The sequence below is a fragment of the Rousettus aegyptiacus genome, unplaced genomic scaffold, assembly GCF_014176215.1.
Source record: "Rousettus aegyptiacus isolate mRouAeg1 unplaced genomic scaffold, mRouAeg1.p scaffold_m13_p_5, whole genome shotgun sequence".
In the NCBI taxonomy this organism is placed as follows: Eukaryota; Metazoa; Chordata; class Mammalia; order Chiroptera; family Pteropodidae; genus Rousettus; species Rousettus aegyptiacus.
This window is the reverse complement of record NW_023416308.1, coordinates 11554750-11578230: the sequence shown is the minus strand read 5'-3', so window position 1 is coordinate 11578230 and position 23481 is coordinate 11554750.

Below are 23481 nucleotides of genomic sequence, written 5' to 3'. Positions count from 1 at the left end.
GGGTCCGCAGGTGGTTTGCAGGATTTAGATTCCACAGCCAAATTGCCATTTCCTTATTCCCATCATGCCTCCCAAGAGTAGGTAGGGTCTGGACTGTTGGAACATCGAGCTCTCTGTGGAACAGAGTTGGCAAGATGGGCAGGGAAGTCATAGAATGATGTGGTTTGCGGTGAAGACAGCAACCCTAGCCTTTGGCCCCACCTAGCCTCTGATTGGAGTGGCTGGTATCTATTACCTCAGTGGAGGCCATGTAGTTACAGGTAGGAGAAGCCTGTGGGGGCCAAACTGTTGGGTTCAAATCCCAGCTTAGCCTCTTAGCTGTGTGACTTTGGCAACTTACCCTCTCTGATCCTCTACTTCCTCCCCGTAAAGTGAGAATTCAATAACAGTAACTCCCTCACAGCATTCGTTGTAAGGCTAAATACCAATTGAAATAATGCTAAGTCTATAGTAAGGCCTCAGGAAATGCTGGTTTTATTATTATTTTGAACTCACACTAGACAAGTGAAGGGCAGAGGAAGTGCTTTTTCAGGGGAAAGTTCTTTTGTCAGATAGCTATGTCATCTAATCTCGTGAAGCCGGTACTAACATGCCCATTTTATAGATGAGGAAACTGAGGCTCAGCAAGACAAAGTAACCTGCCCTAGGTCACACAGGTCACACAACGAGTGAGTGACAAAACCAGATTTCTAATGTCAGTCTCACCTGATCTTCATTGTTCTTTCTACCACCCCACAGCTGCCTCCTTGTTTGGCCTAGAAACTTCTGGGTTGTGACAACTAGTCCTGTAAACTCTGTTCAACACAGATATTTTGCTGCCTACATGTTTTTCTCTCATGTTGCCTACTCGCGAGCGAATATGTGGAGATTTGCAGGTGGTCAGACTTTATTAAAAAAAAAAAAAAGAAAGAAAAGATATTTTTCTTTGTGCAGAAAGAAACATAAGTGAGACAGTTGAGACAGTCGAACAGGGAGCTCTTAGAGGAAAAATGGGAGGTTCAAAAGGCAATTAATGCTTCTGTCTGAAACTGTAAACAGATAGTTACGGGCTCTCACACCACCAGCACACAGACAAAAGGCAGACAGAAACAGCGCACCACAAGGAAGCTGGGATAGACTACGCCCAGGGTGGAAATTAAATGTTTTTCTGAAAGCAGAAAGGAAAACCATGGTTAAAGCCAAGCCATGACTCTAAGTCTGTGACTCCATGACAGTATAAGTTTAGTGAGTTAAAGGCCCATAATTTGTACCTGGGCGGTGTGAATCTTAAAGTCGTACTGGACATTCACTGTTGACCTCAGTTTGTAAAGCAAAAGTAATAATTAGAAGTGAGTGTTCAATGCACTGTCATTTTAGGCAAAGATAGATACGCACAAATATATGTATGTCTCTCTCTATACACATATATATGTATATGTGGGTGTGTACATATATGTGTGTGTATATACATATATATGTAGAGAGAGAGAGGTAGGGAGAACCATTGGCAAATATAGTCAAAATTCTTTATTATTTTTTTTAAAGCCTACAGTACCCGGTAGTCTCCCATCCAGGTACTAACCAGGCCTAACCCTGCTTAGCTTCCAAGATTATACGAGATCCCCCATGTTCAGGTTATATGGCCATACACCAGTAGTCAAAATTCCTTATGGTATGCAACAGATAACTCAAACAGTTGCAATTAAAATATTAACAGCTGCTAATAAGTATTACTTAGTGGCTCACATCTAGACATTCAAAGATTTCAATTAGTGCCCTGCCATGTCTTGGTTGTGCTTCTTCTGTGGCTTCATTCTCAGGCAGACACACTCCCTGCCAGGCTGACAAGGTGGTCTTCTTTCAGAAGCTCCAGCCTGAAAGAGATTACCTCTCTCCAGCAAAAATTTCAGGGTTCCCTCTGATTGGCTGTCCTTGGGTCACGTGCCCATATTTCAACTAATCCTGTGGTCAGGCTGGGTTACAGGGTCTGAGTAAGCCCTATCCAAGGTATGAGGACTGATATTGATGGAGGGAGAGTTTCCCAGGGAAACTGGGGTGCTGTTTCCAGAAGAAGACACATGTTCACAATCTGGTAGTCCCTGCCTGTCATGTTAACCAAGCATAAGGAGAGGTTTCATGAGAAATAATAATAATAATTAATAATAATAGCTAACTCTTATTGAGCACTCACTCTGTACCAGGCATTATATACTAAGTGCCTTACATGCATTCTCATATTTACTCCTTATATTTATTTGTTATCATTATCTAACTTCGCCAATGGGCAAACTGATGCTTAGAGTGTTTAAGGACCTGACCCAAATACATACAGATAGTAAGAAGAGTGAAACCAGGCAGTCTTTTTAAAATCCTGTGCTCTTGGCTTTTCTGGGAACTACATTTAGAGGTGGTCCATCTCTCAGAATTGCCAGCTTCCTGCCAAAGAGAAATCCCTCAGCCTTCTGAAGGGCTACCTTGCAAAGGCTACTTAGTGTGGGATGGCAGATAGCATCTTGATGCTCCTTTAGAGTCATTCATTATTCTCATGAAAGGTTATGCTAATTGAGAGCACCATGGACCCAGTGCCATGGACATTGGGAGGATTAACAGGAGAAGTCTGATCCATGTGGGTTCAAGAGCCTGCATTCCTTTGTGCCAAAGCCTTCCTACCCATCAGAAGTATTGGCAAAAGAGTGTGCCGTGGAGGAATGTGCTAGGTTTGAGCCCCTGTTCTGCCTCTAGCCAGCTGTATGTGTCTTCTAATAATCTCCCTTAATCTCTGTGAGCCAGTTCTCACATCCATAAAATGGGCATAACAGCACCTTCTTCAAAGGGTAGAGAGCACTGCATTGCTTGCAAAATGATGCCCGCTTGTCATCCAGCTGGTGCTCCAAGAAGTTGGTTCTCTCCACATTATTCCCCTTCTCCCCATCACGGAGATTTAGCAAGGGACGCAGCAAGGAGAGAAAAGAAAGCACTTTTCACCGCCCCCAGCCAGCTCGCTCTGCTCTCTCCTCTCCTCTCCCTCTGTCCAGCATCATTCCTAGGTTTGAATCCCAGCTCAGCTGTCCTCTTCCTAGCAGTGTGACCTTGGGTAAGTCCCTGTCACTTCCCCTTAGCTGAAGAACACTCTCCCTCACGAGGGCTGATGAAAGCCTCCTCTGTAAATGTGCCTGGCCCATGGGGTCTGGGTCTGAAAGGGTGAAAGGGACAGAGCTGGGGAGTGGGGGGTAGGCTGCTTTGGCCAGGGCCTGAGATGTCTGGTCAGCAGAGGGGCCTTCTCAACTTTACTTCCCCTCTCCTGAATAATTCATGACAAACAAAATGGCTGGGCCAGACTCAGGAGCTCCCTCCTCCTTGCTGGGGAAGGGAGAAAAGTTTCTAATTACAGGTCAGCTGCCTGGCTCCCTGGGGCCCCTGGGCGCTACACACAGGGGGTATTTATGGGAAGAGAGGGGAGAGGAGGGGCTCGGTCCCAGCCCCTTTCAGAAGGAACTCAGCTCCTTTAAGAATTGTAGCCTGGGCCTGTCAAGGCCTGGGAAGGGACTGGAGAAAGAAACTAACTCAGAATGGGCAGGAAGAGAAAACTCTGCCTAGGGGTCAGAGAAGAGATGTGTCCAGAAAAATGGCAGGTCAGGGAGGGGAACACTCTTCTTCAAGTCCCGTGGGGAGTGTGGCCAAGCTGGGTTCCAAAAGGAGGATGTTCTGATCCCAAAAGAACAGGCAGGCTCTCAGCTACCTTATGATTTCCTCACCTGCAAAATGCGGAGAAGCACAGAACCTACTTTATGGCATGGTTGGGGAATTAAGTGAGTTAATATAGATAAAGTGTTTAGAATACTGCCTGACCCAAAACTCAAAAAAAAAAAAATATATATATATATATATTAGCAGCAGTACAGTTGTTATTTTTTACATTATGCTGCCTCCATGGGGTGGTGGGTAAAGGATGAGGATGAAAAAAGAAGGGAGACTGTGGGAGAAAAGAAAAATGACTCGTGAGGCACTTTAGTATAGTTATTAAGAGTAGAGACTTATCTACTTTGCAATCATAGTAATAAAAAGAAAGTGTAAGGACCCCAGGACTAAGCTGCCTAGGTTCAATCACATCTCTGCCTCTTACTAGCTGTGTGACGTTGGGCAGGTTGCTGTACCTCTCTGAGCCTCCAGATTCGCCACCTGTAATAAATAGCAGCCTTTAGTGAAGAGTGGTGAACAAAACGGTTAAGGTCCACGTTCCTGTGGGGCTTAGAGTCTAGCAGAAAAGTTATGCTAATTGAGAGCACTTACCGAATGCCTGTTGTTCGCAGATTTTGTGCCTACTGTGTCGTGGAACTTGCAGTGTACCAGAAAAACTATACTAATCTAGAACGTTTATTGTGTGCCTACTGTGTGCAGGTCTGGAGAACTCTGCAGACATTCTCTTCAATAAACTTCATAGGGTGCACCCCCATTTTATAGACAAAGAGGCCGAAGCTCAAGGTCAGGAGCAGAGGACGAATTCGAAATGAAAGGATAGGTCAACAACATGGTTGAATCTCCAAACTTGAACGCTGAGCAGAAAAAAACAGTGCACATTGTATGATTTCATTTATATGAAATTCTAGGAAAAAAGCAAACTAACCTATAGTGACAGAAAGCAGATCAGTGGTTGGTTGCCTGGGAACCGGGAGGGAGAACGGGCATTGATTGCAAAGGGGCACCAGGGAACTTTTTGGGGAGATGGAAATGTTTTGTATCTGACAGTGATGCTAGCGGCATAGTGTATCCATTTGCCAATGCTAATTGAACTGGACACTTGAAATGAGTGCATTTTATTGCACGTAAATAATATATCTCAGTGAAGCTGATTTTTAAAAACGGGACATGTGTGTGTGTGTCGGGGGCGGAATTGTACACCAGAGCCCTGTGACTCTTCTTATATAATCTGAGTGTCTGATTTCAGGCTCATTAGAGGGCAGCAACTCTATCAGTTTCATCTTTAGGTCCTCTTCCCACTTCTCAACCCCAGGACCTAGTAAAATGTTCTCAGACCCACAAGTTCAGATCAATAAAATACACCTTGGGCACCTTCTTTGTGATGAGATCACAGAGCAATCAGTCTAGTGGGGGAAAACAGAAGAAAATGGGCAAACAGACAAAATTCTTCAGTGCAGTAAATGTTCCGATGGAGTAAGCAAGACGTGGAGCACGTGCCAGCTGGGCCACAGAAATGAATCCTGCACAAAGACTGGAACTTCACCTGGTGAGGCCCTGGGGGTCTGGAATCTACTGCCTGGGTTCAAATCTCCACTCTGCCAGTTGCTAGCTGTGTGACCTTAGGTGACCACCTCAACATACGAAGTTTCAGTTTCCACCTCTGGGAAATGAAAATTATATTCACTCCAACCTAGACGGCTGTCGTGAGGATGAAGGAACACAGAGAATGTCACCTGCTTAGCACAGCGTGCATAGTAAGTGTTCAGTAATCGTTAGCTGTTCCTATTCGAGAGTAGGGAGCTGGGGGACACACACAGAGAGCGGGGCTCCCTACTCAACCTGGGGGTGGGAGAGGGGTCAGGGATCCTTTCCCAGAGAAGGGATACTTGGAGGAGAAGTTGGCCAATTTAAGTGACCACGGGGGCAGAAGAGAGTGGGAACAGCTTGGGGCACACGCCAAGTAAATATTTGCTCAATAAATAAAAAAATAAAGACCATGCAAGGCCTGCCTGTAACCAGGGGGACAGAGAAAGCCTGCCAGGGCACACTGGGGGATCCTCAGGAGACCCCATCTGGGTGGCTGGCCCCAATGGCAGACTCCTGATCTTTCTGGAATACAGGCCCCCCCTACCCCACCCCACCCGGTGCGCCTGATCTGGACACTCCCAGACCTGATGCACGGAGCCCACCGGAGAGGGAACGGTGGGGCAGGCAGGCGGGGAGGGGTTCCTCCCAGACCTTCTCCCCCCTAATGAGAATGGGCGAAGTCCCTGCGCGGCGCCTCCCGCGCCCCCGTTGTCCGAGCCACAAAGGGCCAGGATCAATGGAAGGCGGGAGCGGCTGAGGGGCCTCCTCTTTGTGCCGCTGTCTCAGGCCTGTTTGCGCCGCCGTCTCTGCGCCCCCATTGATCAGGCATGTGGAAAGATTCCGCCTCCCGGTCTCCCTTTGTGGTCGCGTTGCCAGGCTGCGCCCGGCGTGACCGCACCGCGCAGGGCGCTCCCGCCTGCGGTGGGCACGGGGCTGCGAGACAGGGCGGGGTCCCGAGAGGGTAGGAGTGCCAGATTTAGCAAGTAAAAATACAGGACTCCCAATGAAATCTGAATTTCTGATAAACAACGAAGAAAAGCGAAAAATGTTTTTAGTGTAAGTATGTCCCAAATATGTCATGGGATATACTTATACTAAAAAAAAAAAGTATTTTTTTTAATATAAATTCAAATTTAGCGAAGCATCCTATATTTTATCTGGCACCCTATGAGAGGGGAAGCCAAATAAAATTTCTTTCCCCAGCGCTTACGCTGATACTTTTCCTGACTTCAATCACGCCTTTGTTTTTGTTTTTTTTTCTGCTTTTGCTCTTTGGGCCATATCTGTGTATCCCTTGAACTACTATTTAAATAGATACTATTTTTCTTGAAATGATTTTTTTTTAAACCTTAAATGATTAACAGTGACTTAACCCATGCATGCATGACATTCACTTGGACACATAATAAGTGTACCTCCGGATGCATTTTTACCTAGGTGACACTCATGTCACTATACCCAGATCAAGATATAGAATAGCACCATCACCCCCAAAGGTTTCCTTAGATGACTTTGCTGTCAGGGCCCTCCCCGCCCAGCCCGCAGCCACTATTCTGACTTCTGTCATTATAAATTCGTTTTACTTGTTCTTGAACTTCACCTAAATAGAATCGTGTATGTACATGTAGTATGTAATCACTCAAGTCTGGCTTCTTTCGCTCAATGTTATGTCTGTGAGATTCACTCATGTTGTGGCTTGGATCGATAGTTGGTTCCCCTTCACCGCCAGCCGAGGAGTATTCCATTGTGTGGTTGTACCTCGGTTCGAGTATCCATTCTCTAATTGATGGATATCTCAGCTGTTTCCAGTTTTTGGCTACTGTGAACAAAGCTGTTAATAGTCATTGTATGGACTTAAATATATGTAACCTAAGCAATACTATTTGTGAATTTGTAGACTGGACATGCTATTTTTATTTATTTTTTCTCCTGCACATTAAATAGATTACTATTACACAAGTTTATGGGAGCATCTTTGAACTGACCCAGCTCGCCTTCTGCACCATCGAATGCAAACTACAGAGCAGATGTTAAGAGAACAGGCTGGCTCAGAGTGGCTCCTGGGCAAGTAAGTTAGCCTCTTTGAGCCCCGGTTTCTTCATCTGTAAAATGGGAGTGACAGTGCTACTTACATCACGGGATGGTTGAAAGGCAAAATGGGATAATGCTGTATGAAAGGAGTCAACACAGGGCTCCACGGGGTTGACTGTAGCAGTTGATGAGCTGGGCATGTCATATGCCTGCTTTCATTTCATCGTCATTTCAATTCTTTGAGGTAGAGATTGCTATTCTCAACCTGTTTTACAGATGAGGAAACTGAGGCTCTGAGAGGCAAAGTCACTTACTCATGAATAGCATATAGTTAGTCAGTGACAAAGCCACAGGCCAGTGTGGTTTTCAGGGCCGAGGGGCAGGAGGAATGATGAGGCTCAGTGCCTGGAAATAAAAGGGGGGGTATAAGGAGGAGCTGAGTACCTCCTTCCTGCTTCTGTGTTCCCGGCGGCACCCAACCTGAAGGCAAGCAGCGGCCTGGGACCCGGATTCTCTTTGGAGAGTGGAAAGAGCTGGGCCGAGCATTTCTAGGAAAGGCCAAACTTCTGAGCTACAGGGCAGGTGGGAGGACAAGCAGGGCGAGTCTGACGGGTAGGTGTGTGTGTGGGGGGGGGGGGGGGTGGCGGGAGCAAAGGAAGCAGGAAGCAGGAGGAAAAGCCCGGCCCCCTTGCAGAACTGCAGCCACAGCCGCTGGGCAGAGCCCAGCATCACTACCTGCCATCTGAAGGGCACGGGAACTGCTGATCTCAGGCGATTAGCATAACAATCCCCGATCCAGCGTCCTCGGGGCCCAGAGCTGGGTCTGCACAATCCCATTTCAAGCCAGCTCTTTCTTTAGCAGGCTAATTAGAGGGGGGGCAGGGGGAGATGTTCTTCTTAAAGGGCCCCTGCATCCAGGGCCCAGGCTGGAGGTGGGAGCAGGAAAGGGCTCTAGCAATACCTTCAGCTCTGACAAAGTGTGAATGCCACCACCCAGATCATAGGGAAAACAACTATCCTCACCGGGGATTTCGCCACATTTCCCAGTACTTCTCCTGACTTCAGTCATTGGAGTTTTTGTGTCCCATTCATGCACAACTGTAGGCTATGTCCTGTTCACAGCTGTTATCCAGTGCTTGGCACAGAGGAGGCGCTCAGAGAAGTAACTGAAGCACAGAGCCTTTGGGTCCAGAACTCAAGACTCTATAGATATAAAGCCCCAGGCTGGGTGCTAATGGAGGGCACTGAGGCACCTGACCTCTCTGCAGGTCTATCAGGGTCTTCCTTCTGCCCATTCCCACCCTCAGGGTCCTAAACCGCTCCTCGCCCCTCCAGCTTCCTAGCACTAGGAAGTTAAAGAGGTCACATGGGTTAGAATGGGCAGAACGGAGCCAGAAAGATGGGTTCAAATTCGAACTCTGCTACTTATCACTTGTGTGATCTTGGCAAGTTTCTTAACTTCTCTGAGGCTCAGTTTTCTCACCTGTAAAATGAGGACAATCAAAACCTGCTTCAAGCAGGAGTGTATTTATAAGCATTCGTTAAAATGCAATAGGGAGGTGCCTGTCACATAATTGGGGCTCAGAGCATGGGAGTCTTCTCTAGCCTTCGTTAGAGACATCTACTGCATTACTACCAACGTGCCTATTGTTTATCGGGTGCCCATTATATGTCAGTGCGAGCTGTGAACTTAAATTCCCTCTTCAACCCTCGTAACACTCCTGAGAGGTGGATTCTGTACTTCTTGAAGAGGACAGTGAAATCAGAGAGGCAAAGTGACTGGCCCAATGCCATTCAGCTAGAATGTTTCAAAGGGAGGCATGAGCCCAGGGGATCCTGAAAACAATGGCTTCCAGGGGCCAGAAAGTGACAGGAGTTACTGCAATCACTACCCTTTTCCCACTCAGCCAGCCGGTCAGCCAGTGTCGTGTCTTTTGATCATCTCCCGGGTGTTAAGCATTACGCTGAGCACTAGATGGATAGGTCTGTCATTCTACTCTCCTGGGATTGGAATCTGACAACAGCCAAGTAATTTCTGTGAGTGATACGTGCCATGAGGACAGTTGAAACAGGGAGATAGAGTCATGGGGGTCTAGGAAGTCTTCTCTTGAGGAAGTGATGCTTGAACTTCAGGATATCCTTGGGAAGGTGGGAGGGAGGTGGGAGAGCATAACAAGTAGAGGGAAGAGCAAGTGCAAAGACCCTAGGGCAGGATCCGCCTTGGGATACAGAGGACCGAAAGGCAGCCAGTGCTGCTGGGGAACTGGGGGAGAGGGTAAGGGTGGGGTGGGAAGAGGTTGAGGAGGGAGGAAGGGCACTAACCTGATAGGGTTTGTGGCACCTGGTAAGAAACGTGGATTTCTTTCTTTCCTTCCTTCCTTCTTGGAGAGGACTGACCTCATCCGCCTGGAAGGCAGGAGGAATGTAGGTCTGGGAAGGGGACAAGGAACGGGAAGGGGGAAGGTTAAGGTGGGGAGTGAGGAAGGAAGGAAGGGGGGAAGAAGGGGGGAAGAGAAAAGGGGAAGGTAAGGAAGGAGGGGGGAAGAGTTCAGTCTGCTTACTTCCTTTCCTTCATTTTTCTTCTTCCTTCCTCCGTTTCCTTCCTTCCTTCCTTCCTTCCTTCCTTCCTTCCTTCCTTCCTTCCTTCCTTCCTTCCTTTTTTTCTTCCCCTCCGTGCCTACTATTTTCCAGGCACTGGGCCAGGGGCTGAGGGCCTGTGAGTACCCCCCTCCCTTCTCCCTCTCTACTTCCCCTCATCTCCCCTCCCCCTCCTTTTCTGAACAGCTGCCCCACCCCCAGTGGCCCAGCTCATCCCCCTTCACCCCACCCAAGTCCCTCCCCCTGACAATGAGAGAGAACCCTGAGCCCAGCTCTCCACAGCATTGTCCCTTTAAGGAATCCCTAAATCCGGATACCCCTCTCCTCCCCCACCTGAGAACCAATTAGGGTTCCCGAATTCAAGTAGAGGCTTTCGTGTGTCACGTGTTTGGGGAACAAAGCCCTCTCCGGCAGGAATAAAAGCTTCTATTCAGGAGTCAGTTTGTTCTCATTCTAATCGTTTCCACTCCAGCCTCGCCTTCTTCCCAGATTCCCAGGGCCGCCCAGCTGGACCTCACCTTCCCACCTTAGCACCCCACATTAGAGCCCTACCCAAAGGCAGGTGGCCACAGACTCAGGGATTGGCCCATTTTTTTTCTTCCTGAAAGATGACATGACGTCAGCTGGCTCTGACCTGGGCCCTGTGCTCAGTGCTTCACAGGGATCATCCTTTAGGACAGTTACTACCTCAATGCAACCGAGAAAACCGAGGCTCAGAGGGGTTAGGGAACTAGCCTGAGGTCACACAGCTACAAAGAAGAGCAGTCTAGATCCCTGAGCATTATTCTTGGGTACCCTCAGCTGGTCCTAGAGTAGGAAAGAGAGAGGCAAAAGGGGCTGTTATTTTCACAAAGCCCGTGGAGGCCAGGCACCTGCTGGGTATTAGAGACTCCTCACAATGCCATGGGAAGAAGCAGTAACTGAGGTCAAAGTCATGGACAACTCTGTGGCAGGATAGGAGTTGGGATTCAGGACTCTAAGGATGGAGAATTGGGGAAAGTATGGGACTGTCATATAATGGAGCCATTAAGAAGAATGTATTGATGTGGAATGGTCATTGATATACTGCCAAGAGGTAAAAGGCAATATGCTGAGGATAATATAATCCCATTTCTGTAAAAGAGAAAAAAATAAACACACAAACACACACATACATATACTGCACATTTCTATGTGTATAGAAAACATTCGAAGGAGATTCCACAATAAATTATAGTATCTGTGTTTATTTCGTTTGGGGAGTGGAAATGGAAGTGGGAAGAGATCACAGTACCATTCTGTGCTGTTCGAAAGGCATATTTTCTTACCACGATTAATGTTCTTATTTTATAATAACTACTTTGTTTTATTGAGGTTAACGTAACCATTTTAAAGTGTACGATTCAGTTGCATTTGTATCACACTGTTGTGCAACCATCACTTCCACCTAGTTCCCAAACGTTTTCTGTAAACCCCATACCCGATAAGCAGTTACTTTCCGTTTCTCCCTCATCCGGCCCCTGGCAACCACTAACCTGCTTTCTGTCTCCATGGACTTTCCCACTCTAGTTGTTTCATATAAATGGAATCATACAACACAAAATCATTCAATTTTGTGCCTGGATTCTTTCGCTCAGCACGTTTTTGAAATTCGTTCCTTTTTATGGCTGAGTTATAGTCCACTGTGTGGATAGGCTACATTTTGCTTATTCATTCATCACTTGATGGACATTTGGGTTGTTTCCATCTTTTGGGGATTGCCAATAGTGCTGCTATGATCATTCATGTACAAGTTTTTGTTTGAATGCCCGTATTCGGTTCTTTCAGGTATACACCTAGGAGCTGGGTCATATGGTAATTCCATGTTTCACTTTTTGAGGGACCACCAAAGTGTTTCCCACAGAACAGAAGCATTTTACATACTTACCAGCAATGTACAGAAGGTTCTGATTTCTCAGTATTCTTGTCAACACTTGTAATTTTCCTAATTTTTTTTTTTTCATTATAGCCATCCTAGTGAGTATGAAGTGATATTTCATTGTGACTTCGATTTGTATTTCATTTATGGGTAAAGATGTTGAGCATCTTTTCATGTGCTTATTGCCATTTGTACATCTTTGGAAAATAACTAGCCAAGTCTTTTGCCCATTTTTAATTGGGCTGTTTGTCTTTCGATTATGAGTTGTAAGACTTCTTTATATACTCCGGATACCAGATCCTTATCACGTATACAATTTGCAAATACGTCCTCCAACTCTGTTCATTGTCTTTTCACTTTTTTGATAGTGTCTTTCGATGCACAGCTTTTTCAATGTTGATGAAGTTCAATTAACTTCATTTTTTGTTGTTGTTGTTTGTGTTCTGGTGACATCACTAAGAACCCATTGCCGCAACCAAAATCACCAAAATTTATCCCTATGTTTTCTACTAGGAGTGTTATAGTTTTAGGTCTCGGATCCATTTAAAGTTAATTTTTGAATAAGTTGTGAGGCAGGGGCCTAATTTTTGTGTGTAGATACTCTACAATAACTGTTTTTATCCTTGTCCTGTCTTAATCAATGGTCTCCAAATTTTTCTGATCATACATTCCTGAGGAAACTATCTTTCTTTTGTTGTTAAATTTATTGAGGTGACATTGGTTAATAAGGAAACAATCTTTAAACCCATATCTCCAATGTATATAGATTTTCTTACTGATAATACATGTATATAATTATACTTTTATAATATCTTTGTTATAAAATATACACAAAATAAATTTTTAGAGAATGAAATAGAAAAATTACATCTAGAAGGACCGGGCTTTTCTTGGTGGATCTTCTTGAGTGCTCCCAGGGCCCTCAGGTCTCTGGGGTCTGCGGGTCCTGATGGCAGAGCAAGGTCAGCAGTCCTTCTCAAGGGACAGCTGGGATTGCCGCAAGGCATGGGAGGGACCTCTCCAGGTTGGATCTGATTTCTCTCCTCTGGGCCACAAAGTCTGCTGTCAGAAGGACAAGTGTTTGAAGCTTGGGCTCTATCTATTTTCCGATTGTGTCGCCTCAGGTGAGCAGCTTTGCGTTCTGAGCCTTGGCTCCCAGTCCTTACTTCACAGGGCGGTGGTGAGGGCTCTGTGAGGTGATGTGAGTGAGTGCAGTGTGCCTGCTACCTGGTAACCTCTCAGTAAACAATGACAATGATCACAATTACTATATTAAGGAGCCAGCTGTAAACGGACCTTCTGATCCCCTCTGCTAGCTAAAATTCGAGGCAGAAACCCCTCATTGGAGGAACAAGACAGGAGAGGGAAGCAGGAAGAATGAGCTAGCCCTGCTCTCCAAGAGAAGGTGTACATATGGAGCGATGGGCGAGACATGCAAGGAGTACAGAGGGAAGCCCGGGTTGAAGCCCCGTTCTTCCTCTTACCAGCCATATGACCTTGGCCAAGCGGTAACCTTTCTCTGAACCTCAGAGTCCTCATCTGTGAAATGGAGATAATAATTATACCTGCATTACAGAGTTAACTAATGAGTAAATGAAATAGCATGTGAAAGTGCTTGCCCCGCAGTAAGAATCAGACAAACGACAGTGATTATTATTAGTAGTACTTGAGTACTAAGGAGGTTAAAGTGTCTACCACATTATTTACCTATTTGTTCATTCCACCAAGATGCCTTCTATGTGTCAGCCATACAACAGGGAACAAGAAGAAAACAGTCCTTAATTAAAAGAAGCCTATGATCCGGAGATCCACAGACATTAACCAAGCAATACACAATCACAAACACACGTGGTGGCAAGTGCTACAGGGAAAAAGAAATGGGGAAAATGCAAAGGAATACAGGATCAGAGAAGTGATCATGAAAGTCTCATAGGGAAGTGACATTGATGCTGAAATCTGAAAGATGATAAGGAAATAACTTGGCGCAGAAGGGAGAGAGGGGAGCTCCAGTAGGGGAAGCATGATCGAGCTTGGGGAGGGCTCGTCTAGGGCTAAGATGAAGGTGCTCCAGGATAAGCAAAGGGTGCTTCGGGCTGGGCTAAGGGCAGGGCGAGGACCTCGTGGCTCAGTGGTAACATGTCTGACTCCACATAAGGGCGGGGCACTGCAGACTGATGAAAGACTGCTCCAAGATGCAGGATGTTTGCTCCAGGCTGGAGGAAACCTATTCCAAGGTTCCTGGTTGAGAAAGAGCATGGTGATTTCCAGTCTCTGAAAGGCCAGTTCACCAGATGGAAAAGGGTAAATAGGATGTGGAGAGATGAGGCTGGAGAGGTAGGGGCAGGTTGTGCAGGGCTTTGTAGGCCACTACAAGGGTCTGCATTTTGTTTAACCGGTGCAGGGAAGCCACTGGAGTATTTCGATCCGGGGCAGAGGGCAACAGCGGCTGCTGGAAGCTCAAGTATGCTGAAGAGGTAGTGCCCGGACTTGCGTGGTAAACAAGAAGATGGAATGAAGTAATTGGATTCCAGAATAGTTTAGAATTTGTCTGTATTCAAATCCTGCCTTTTAATATCTTTGCTGTGTGGCCTTAGGATGTTACATGTCCCCTCTGTGTCTGGGTTTCCTCTTCTGTCAAGTGAAGATAATAAATGCAGGCTTACCTCAGTTTTGGGGGGAGGAATAAATGAGTCAATTAATGCAAATTGCTTAGCAAAGCACCTGGCATATTGTAAGCATGTGATAAATGGTAATTATAGCTCCTACTCCTACTGTTATTGTCCTATTAAGTTAGAGAGAGGTGGACCTGTGCTATGCGTGAAACATAATAGACATTTAGTAAATATTTGTTGAATGAGTGAATGTACCTTTCTCTCTCTCTTTCTGATGAATGAGTTCCATCCGGTATCAGTCAACCGGCACTGCCTAAGCCTCCATGTAGATCCAGCACCATGCTGGCCAGTAGAATGGGGCAATAATGGAAAATTCACAATTTAGCCTATACGTGTCCACTGGCTCTCCTTTGGAGAGTGCCCACTCCTCTATTTTTGCTTTCCTATCCTGCTCGAATGCCAATCTTCCCTTTCCTCTTCGTCCTGCTGTACTCCCTCCCTCCCTTGAGCCTCCAAAAGTCTCTTAATGTCCTCATACTTGGCTTGATATAATTTGTCCCTTTACTGGAGCGTAAACTCCTCAAGAACTGGCAGCCAGTCTTAGGTTTAGACACCTCCAAAGTACGTGACACGGTGGAAAAGACATATTCGATTCATCCAATGGAAAGTGAAGATGTGAAAATAGAACCACCGACTACTAGCTGTGTGACCTTGGGCAAGACACCTCTCTCTTTGGATCTCTTAAGTTTCTCCATCTGTAAAGCAAGAAGGAGACATCAGAGGCTCTCCATGGCAGCCATTCTCAACCTTCTTGAAATTGGGACACTCCTGATGGAATGACATTCCCATGTGACACACGCTTCCATGGGCATTCAGATAAGATGGCCCGGAGCTCTATATAACCCCAGCTCTTCACTCCCTCGTCAGGAGAGTGTGTTCTGAAGGCCAGGGAGCAAGAGTGATGTTATTTATAGACATAACCTTGAATCCTCATTTGTTTATTTCTTTTTCTATCTATCTATCTATCTATCTATCTATCTATCTATCTATCTATCACCTATCTATTTATCTGTTTATTTTTTAAAGAGAGTAAAGCATTTCAAGCCTCAGTGGAGGTGGTGGTTAAGACTGCCAGGCTAGAAGCCAAGGAGGCTTGCGTTGAAATCTCCTCTTCGCCATTTCTGAGTGGAGTGGCCTTGGCCAAGTTACTGAGCCTCAGTTTCCAGTTCTGCAAAATAGGGAGGAATCTTAATAGAACCAACCTCAGAGGGCTGTGGCAAGGATTACATGAGATCATGCAGGAAGGTTCTAAGTACCACCCTGAGCAAACGGCAAGGGTTCAGTAAAATTGTCAATATCTACTTTTTAGTACTGTGAGTGACATGTCATATGTAACACAATAGAAAATTAGGATAAAATGCTGAAGACTGAAAATTAAGCTCTTGATTAACTTCCACCAAAGTTGATCTTTCGTAGTTTTCTGGCCCAGTCTTGGGGGTTTGGGTGCCAGCGGATTTCCCTGCTAAGATGGCAAATAGATTATAGGTGTAGTTTCTTTCCTTTGCTTGGTTACTCTATCCTGCTCTCTCATCCTATCCCTCTTTAATTTTTTTTTTAAATTCTGCCTTTTTAGTAAAGTATCATTCTTTTCTTTTCTTGAGCTATAATTTATATAAAGTAAAATGCACAAATTTCAAGTGTACAGCTTGATAATTTTTATATATAATGACAACTCAGATTAAGATACTTATGTTGTCTACCACTATGGTAATTACTCACCACGTGTGGCTACTGAACAACTAAAACGTGACCCTAGGAAGTACTATAAGCACAAAATATACATCAGATATCGAAGAATATAAAAAAAACAAATGTAAAGTATATCATTAATAATTTTATATTGATTACATGTTGAAACTGAATGTTTTGAACATATTACTAAGAAATTTTACCTGTTTTCTTTTGTATAATGTGGCTACTAGACCATTTTAAATTACATACGTGATTCCCAGCTGCGGACTCCATTTTATTTCTATTGGACAGTGCTTGTATGGAACAATTTTTATCCTCCAGAAAATTCTCTCTTGCTTCTCAGTCAATATCTGTTCCCTTTTCCCCAATGATAAACACTATTCTGACTTCTCTCCCTACAGATTAACTTCACCCATTCCAGAATTTCATATAAATGGAATCGTACAGTATGTATTTTTCAGCGTCTGGCTTCTTTTGCTCAACATAATGTTTTTGGAATTCATTCGTGTGTCAGTCATATGTTCTTTTTTATTTTTGCGTAGTATTCTATTGTACAACTATATCATAGTTTATCCGTTCTCCTGTTTATGGACATTTAGATTGTTCCCAATTTCTATTATGAACAATGCTGCTATGACTGTTCTTGAAAAAGTATTTAAATAGTCTCATTCAAATTATTTTTACTATGGTTTTTGATTGTTAAGATGAATCTATACCCACAGAAAAAATCCACATGCATACCAACACACAATATGCACCTCACCCCCACCACGTTAATGCTTTGATGTTAATGCTTTATGGTTTGATGGAAATTCTTTCAGACCTTTACTCCACATACAGAGTCATGTATTATCGTTATTAATGAGATTATCACTTTGGCGGTTTCTCCCTTGGCTCTGACCCCTGGGGATAGCTGCATAGCTCTTGTTCTTTCCCTTCTTTCTCTAAAGTCTCTAGAAGACCAAAACTAGAAAAGATGTCGAGATAGTCCAGGGAGGGCAAATACATAACGTTCCTTTCAATATTTCCTGATTAACTGTATCCATGGCAGACATTGCTAATCAATCACAGCTTTCTATCCTTGCCCAGCCCCAGCCACTACTAATCAATAGAAAAACTGAAACCAATTTCCCATCTCTGAAATATTCTGGCCACCTTCCATTTTGCTGATGAATAAACTAGGGCTCAGAGAGGGGAAGAGTCTGCTTCAAGGTCAGAGATGGAGCCGCAGGCTCCTGACTCCCTGTCCAATGTTCTTTCTACTACATTCATTGACCAAAAATGATTTCCCTGGAATCCCTGAAAACCTGGTCTCTAGGGAGAAGGTGTTTTGTTTCCCAGACAGAGCTCAGAGAGGACCCTCCTCTAGCCAGCCCCTCATCTTTATGCCCTGCCTGAGTGTAACTGGAAGCCCCTGCCAACAGCCTGGCATCCCCTCCCCCACAGTCACTACTGACAGACCTGCGGTTTCTATTTTCCAGGTCTGCAGTTTCGGTTTCCCAAAATAAACATTTAAAAAAATAAAAAATAAAGGAGGCATGCACTTAGCATCTTTTTCTTCAGCTCTAGAATTCTGGAATTATTAATTGACCAGACTAAATCAAACAGTTAATTACAGCAGAGGGGCAACTTCAAATGCTAAAACCATAAAACCCCGAAAGCATGTCCCTTTCACTAACACATCAAACCGACTCCAGCTGTCATTGGAAGTGACAGTGGGAAAGTGGGAGAGTCAGCAGGTCTGGACAGACTGTGGGTGTTCTCAGCTGGGCAAGCAGAATAGTTTATTTAATTTTGTCCTTGCTAGAATGGGGTGGGGGGGAAGTCAGGGAGAAAAATGGAGACAGATGTAGCATAATGTTGGAGTCAGGTGGAGCTGGGTTCTTAGACTAGCCCCAGACACTTGCTAGCTGTGTGACCTTGGGCATGTCATTTCAGGTGTCTGAGTCTCAGTTTCTTCATCTGTAAACAAATGTATGAATAAAACCTATGCCATTGGAGTACCGAAGTGATTAAAACGACTTGGTTAAAAAGATACACATAAAACTCTTGTGAATATTTGTGTCTAGACTATAAGCCCTTTGAGAGTAGAGAGAGCTGTTTATCTCATTCACATCACATCTTCCGGCCCCAGTACAGTGACTGGTTCTAGGCAAGTATTTAATAAACAACTATTGAGCACCTACTGTAAGGTATGGTCCTGAGGATGGCGATGGTGGTGGAGGAGATGGCAGAGGCTTAGCACAGGGACTCTGCCTCTAAGTAGCTTTCATTCCAACATAACAGACAGTCTGGAACCAGCTATAATAATAATTGAACTGTTACGCATTAAACAGGTAGATGATATAATGTAATGGTTCATGGTGGAGATTCTGGTATCAGACTTGAGTCAAATCTCAGCTCCCCCACTTGCTACCATTCTGATCTTTATTAGTGAGTTTACCACTCCAAGTTTCTACTTTCAGATCTGTAAAATAGGGACCTACCTCGTACAGTTGTTGTAAGGGTCGAGTGAGTTTCCTAAAGCAGTGCTTACTACAGTGCCTGGAACACAATAGTTGCTTAATAAATCTTAGCTATTCTTTTTCCCACTTACTATGTGACTTTAGACAAATTACTTAACTTCTCTGAGGCTTGTTTTCCTGGTTAGTAAAAGAAAAAATACAATAGTTCCTACCTTGAAGGATTGCTGAGAGAACGAAATGGGACAATCCTTATAAAGTGTTTAGCACAGCGTCTGACATCTAGAATCTACTTAATTGCTAAATGATGATGATGATGATGATGATGATGATGATGATGATGATGATAAAGTTAAAACAAGATGCCGCATAGTCGCTGGGATCAGAGAAAGGTTTATAATAGGCAAGTGATTTCTTTTTGCTAACAGCTCGATTAAGACAATTCATATACCATACAATTTACCCATTTAAAGTGTGTAATTCAATCGTTTTTAGTATATTCACAGAATTGTGCAAACATTGCATAATAAATTTTAGAATATTTTCATCACCCCAGATAGAAACCTGAACCCATTTCTCCTCAGGTCTCCTGCTGACCTCCCAAACTCTAGGCAGCCACCAATTTACTTCCTGTTTCTGTAGATTTGCTTACTGTGGACATCTCATGTAAATGGAATCACACACTATGTGACCTTTTGTTTCTGGCTTCTTTCACTTAGCGTAATGTTTTCAAGGTTCATCTGTGTCATAGCATGTGTCAGTAATGCATTCTTTTTTGTGGCCAAATAATATTCCATTGTATAGAGTTGATGGACGTTTGGGTTGTTTCCACTTTTTGGCTATTATAAATAATATTGCTGTGAACTTCCATGTACAAATTTTTGTGTGGATATATGTTTCCATTTCTCTGGGGTATATGCCTAGGAGTGGACTTACTAGGTTATATGGTAACTCTATGTTTAACCTTTTGAGGGCCTACTTTTCCAGACTGTTTTCCATAGCGCTGTACCATTTTACATCTCCACCAGCAATATACAAAGGTTTCGATTTCTCCCCATCCTCCCCAACATTTGTTATAACCTAGCTTTTTAATTATAGCCATCCCAGTGGGTATGAAGTGATAGCTCACTATGGTTTTGCTTTGCATTTCCTTATCATTATCATTGAGCATTATTTCATGTGCTCGTTGGTCATTTAAATATCTTTTTTTTGGAGAAATGTCTAATCAGATCCTTTGCCTATTTTCAATCGGACTATTTATCTTTTTGTTATTGAGTTGTACAACATATTTATATATTCTAGATACAAGTCTCTCATCAAATAGATGCTTCGCAAATTTTTTCTCCTATCTTATGGGTTGTTTTTTCACTTTTTTGATAGTGTCTTTTGAAGCACAAGTTTTTAATTTTAATAATATCCAATTGATCTATCTTTCTTTTTATAGTTTTAGTTCATACAGATAGGTCTTTAATTCATTTTGAATTGGTTTTTGTATGTGGTGTGAGGTAGAGGTACAATTCTATTCTATTGATCTATATGTATATCTTTATGCCGGTACCACACTATCTTGAAGGCAACTGAATTTGAACAGGACCAGATTAACTGGATCTGCAAATGCATAGTCACAGATCTTTCTCTTTCCATAGTGCTTTAGAGATTTTAAGGCACTTTCTCGTATACATGATCTCACTCAAGTCTTGCAGCAACTCTTGTGAGTAAATGGAAACTCAGATGGCTGAGTGATATATCCCTAGATTCACTTAAGTAGAAACAGTGGCGGTTCCAGGACCCACCTGTGGATCTTGACTCTCGGTCAAGTGCTCTCATTACCCCCAGACATTCGCCTCCTGGTTGAGTACAGAAATTCGAGGCCGGAGGGAAGGGGGGAGAGAGAAAGAGAGAGAGAGAGAGAGAGAGAGAGAGAGAGAGAGAGAGAAACAAAACTAAAGCATAAAAAGGGGAGACTTATTATAAATGTTTAGTTTCTAATCAGCTTATGATAAATTTTCCCTTCTCCTGCACAGACAAGAAATGGGCTGGCCTGGGCAATCAGGGGTTTTGCTTGGGCATTGCATTTTCAAAGAATGAGGACACGGTGAATATTCTCAACACTAAAATCACACAGACTGTAATTTAACCTTTAATTTTGTTGTTGTCATTCTAGAAGGCTCTTTAGTATATTTTAGAACGACGTTTCTTTAAGAACAGTCCAAGAAAAATATCTGACAGCATCATCTGATAGAGGTGCTTGTTTAAAAAATGCTGTTTTCCGAGCTCCCATCCACCCTGGGTCTACTGAAAATCACTGGGTGATTTTTTAAGCACATTAAGTTTGGGAACCATTGTTTTAGAGCACTGAACATCAAATTGAGAATATCAATGATCATTGCACTCAAGAGATGCTTAAGTGAGAGTTCTAGGTAACACAGATTAATGTACCTTGTTTCTTTCAAGTCTTTGCTAAAATATCACCCCTTCCCTATGAGAACTTTTCTGATATAAAATTGCATATCACCCTTTCCCCATGCCTCCCACCCTCCCCATCCCTCTCCCTTCTCCACAGCATTACCAATATCTGACATATCTATCTTATCCTATCTATCTATCTATTATCTATCTATCTATCTATCTATCTATCTATCTATCTATCTATCTATCATCTATTCTTTCTATGTATCTATGTATCTATGATCTATCTCTATCCATCTATCCTTCTATCATCTATTCTTTCTATGTATCTATCTATGTATCATCTATCTATCTATCTATCTATCTATCTATCTATCTATCTATCTACCAACCACATCTGACGCCTGTCTCTAGAAAGCAAGCTTCACAAAGGTAGGTGCTAGGAATATAGTGCCTAGACGGTGTGTGCTGGATCGCAGGTGTTCAATAAATATTTATGGAAGGAATGAATGTGCCAAATTGCATCTTAATGCTTGGGCATAATGTCGTTTGCCTTTTGTCTTTCTCAAAAGGTTTTTTTTTTTAATTATAAAGCAAATTATTCTTTAATTCTCTGAGTGATGCTCAGCGTGTGTAGCACCAGAGAGAAAGAGCTGGAACCACATCCTCTAGTCGCCTAATTCTGGAGTCTAGGCCAGTTGCTCTGAAGATCATTTTCCCTCAATACCGCTGAGATCCTCAATTTATGATGAGGATCATGTATTTAGAGCTGCATCGTCCTATGAGGGCTACTACCCCAAGGAGGACTCCTTGCCCCTAGTGTGAACAAAAGGGACCGAATAAGTGAGGCTGAAATGAATGTGCAGTAAGGAGGCAACTTCTATAAGTCCACCCCACCCGTTGCTGTGCCTCAGACCACGTAGTCACAAGTAGGCAGTTCTTCTGAGGTCCTGAATGAGGATGCTAATAAGTGGAGCCCATCTCCATCTACTGCTTATACAGGCTTGGCTGGCTCTGAGCAAATGACCCTTACCCATTTCCTACCCTCCAAGCCACCTGTCCAACAGCACCAGCACACGAATCAATGCTCATGAACATTTGGGGTCCTCCCCTCCCTGCACCTCCCTATTGGCCCCATTTAAACTTGAAGTTTAAACCTAGGTATAGTCAGCTCCCTAACACTGAAGGTGCTACCAACTGACCTGATTCATCTCCATCCCTTCCAGGACACACTTGATGTTCCAGTTTGTATTGAGATGGTGAGAAATGCCCTGTGAGGGGTGCCTCCCACCCCCCAGTTCAGGGAAGTCTGAGAAACCGTGGGGGCGAATAGGATGATGAAAACAGGAAAAAGCAAGTTGCTTTCTCGCGTTATGCACACAGGGTGGCAGGATATACCTGCTGAGTGTTCCCTGAAGGTCCCCGAGGAAACCATTAACTTGAGTCTCTCACGTTCTTACATGTGTGGTAGTTGGGGTGGGAGGAGGGAAGATGTACTAAGAAGAGGGGGATGGGCACCCTTCCAGATGTCAGGGTTATGATGCTTAATAAAAGGTGGCTGACTGGAGGATAGATGTCAAGGCAAGTGGCGAGAGGCTTGTCATCAAGGGTTATCATTGGGTTTCATGGGGTAGATTCAAGGTAATGTGGGGAAAGAGTGGGAGGTGAGTTGAGAGGAACCAGGCTTGTGTGGCACTGAGACCCCCAGCAGCCATGGGAAGTTGGAGGAGGGGATGAGTAGCTGCCTCAGCCTCCTGATTTGACCCTTGCTGGGCTGGGGAATTAAGGAGAGGATATGGATGTGGTCAGATGGAGGTGAGAGGCCCCGCGGCTGGCTCCGGAGGTAATCCAGCATGGACTTTCTCAGGGTTCCCAGGCTGGAGGGAGGGAGTTTTCCTGGTGGGTGAGATGGCCCCCGGGAGCCTTGAGTGGAACCTTCCGGGGAACCTCAGAGTCCCAGAAATTGGGAGCGTGGGAGGAGGAAGGAGAATCGAAGACGTTTGCCTTCGTGGGAAGTCGTCTCAAATTGAGGTGGGCTGAGAGAAGCAACTCCAAACACAGTAGTAGGTGGGCAGTTTAGGTTCTTCCAATTGATGGGGTAGGGTTTAGAACTGTGCAAAAGAAGGGGGTCATTCGGAGGGCAAGGTGCACAGTTGAGGCACCGGGCTCCTAAACTGAACACGGGTGTCTCTAAGAGACTCTAACCTCTCCCCCAGCCTAAGTGGGGAGGAGGCGGTGAGCGGCTGGAACCGGCTTTCGCGTGTCCAGATACAGTCTGAGTGGGGCTGACAAGAGCCAGGGCGTAAGAGAAACAGTGGAACCTCCTCATAGTGGGGATGGGGGTGGTGGCAAATTGGGGACACAGGCTTGGGGCAAGGGGCTTCTGTGGACGGAAGGGATTTGGGGGAGCTGAAGGGGATTCTCACTAGGGATAGCAAGGGCTGAGGAGGGATTG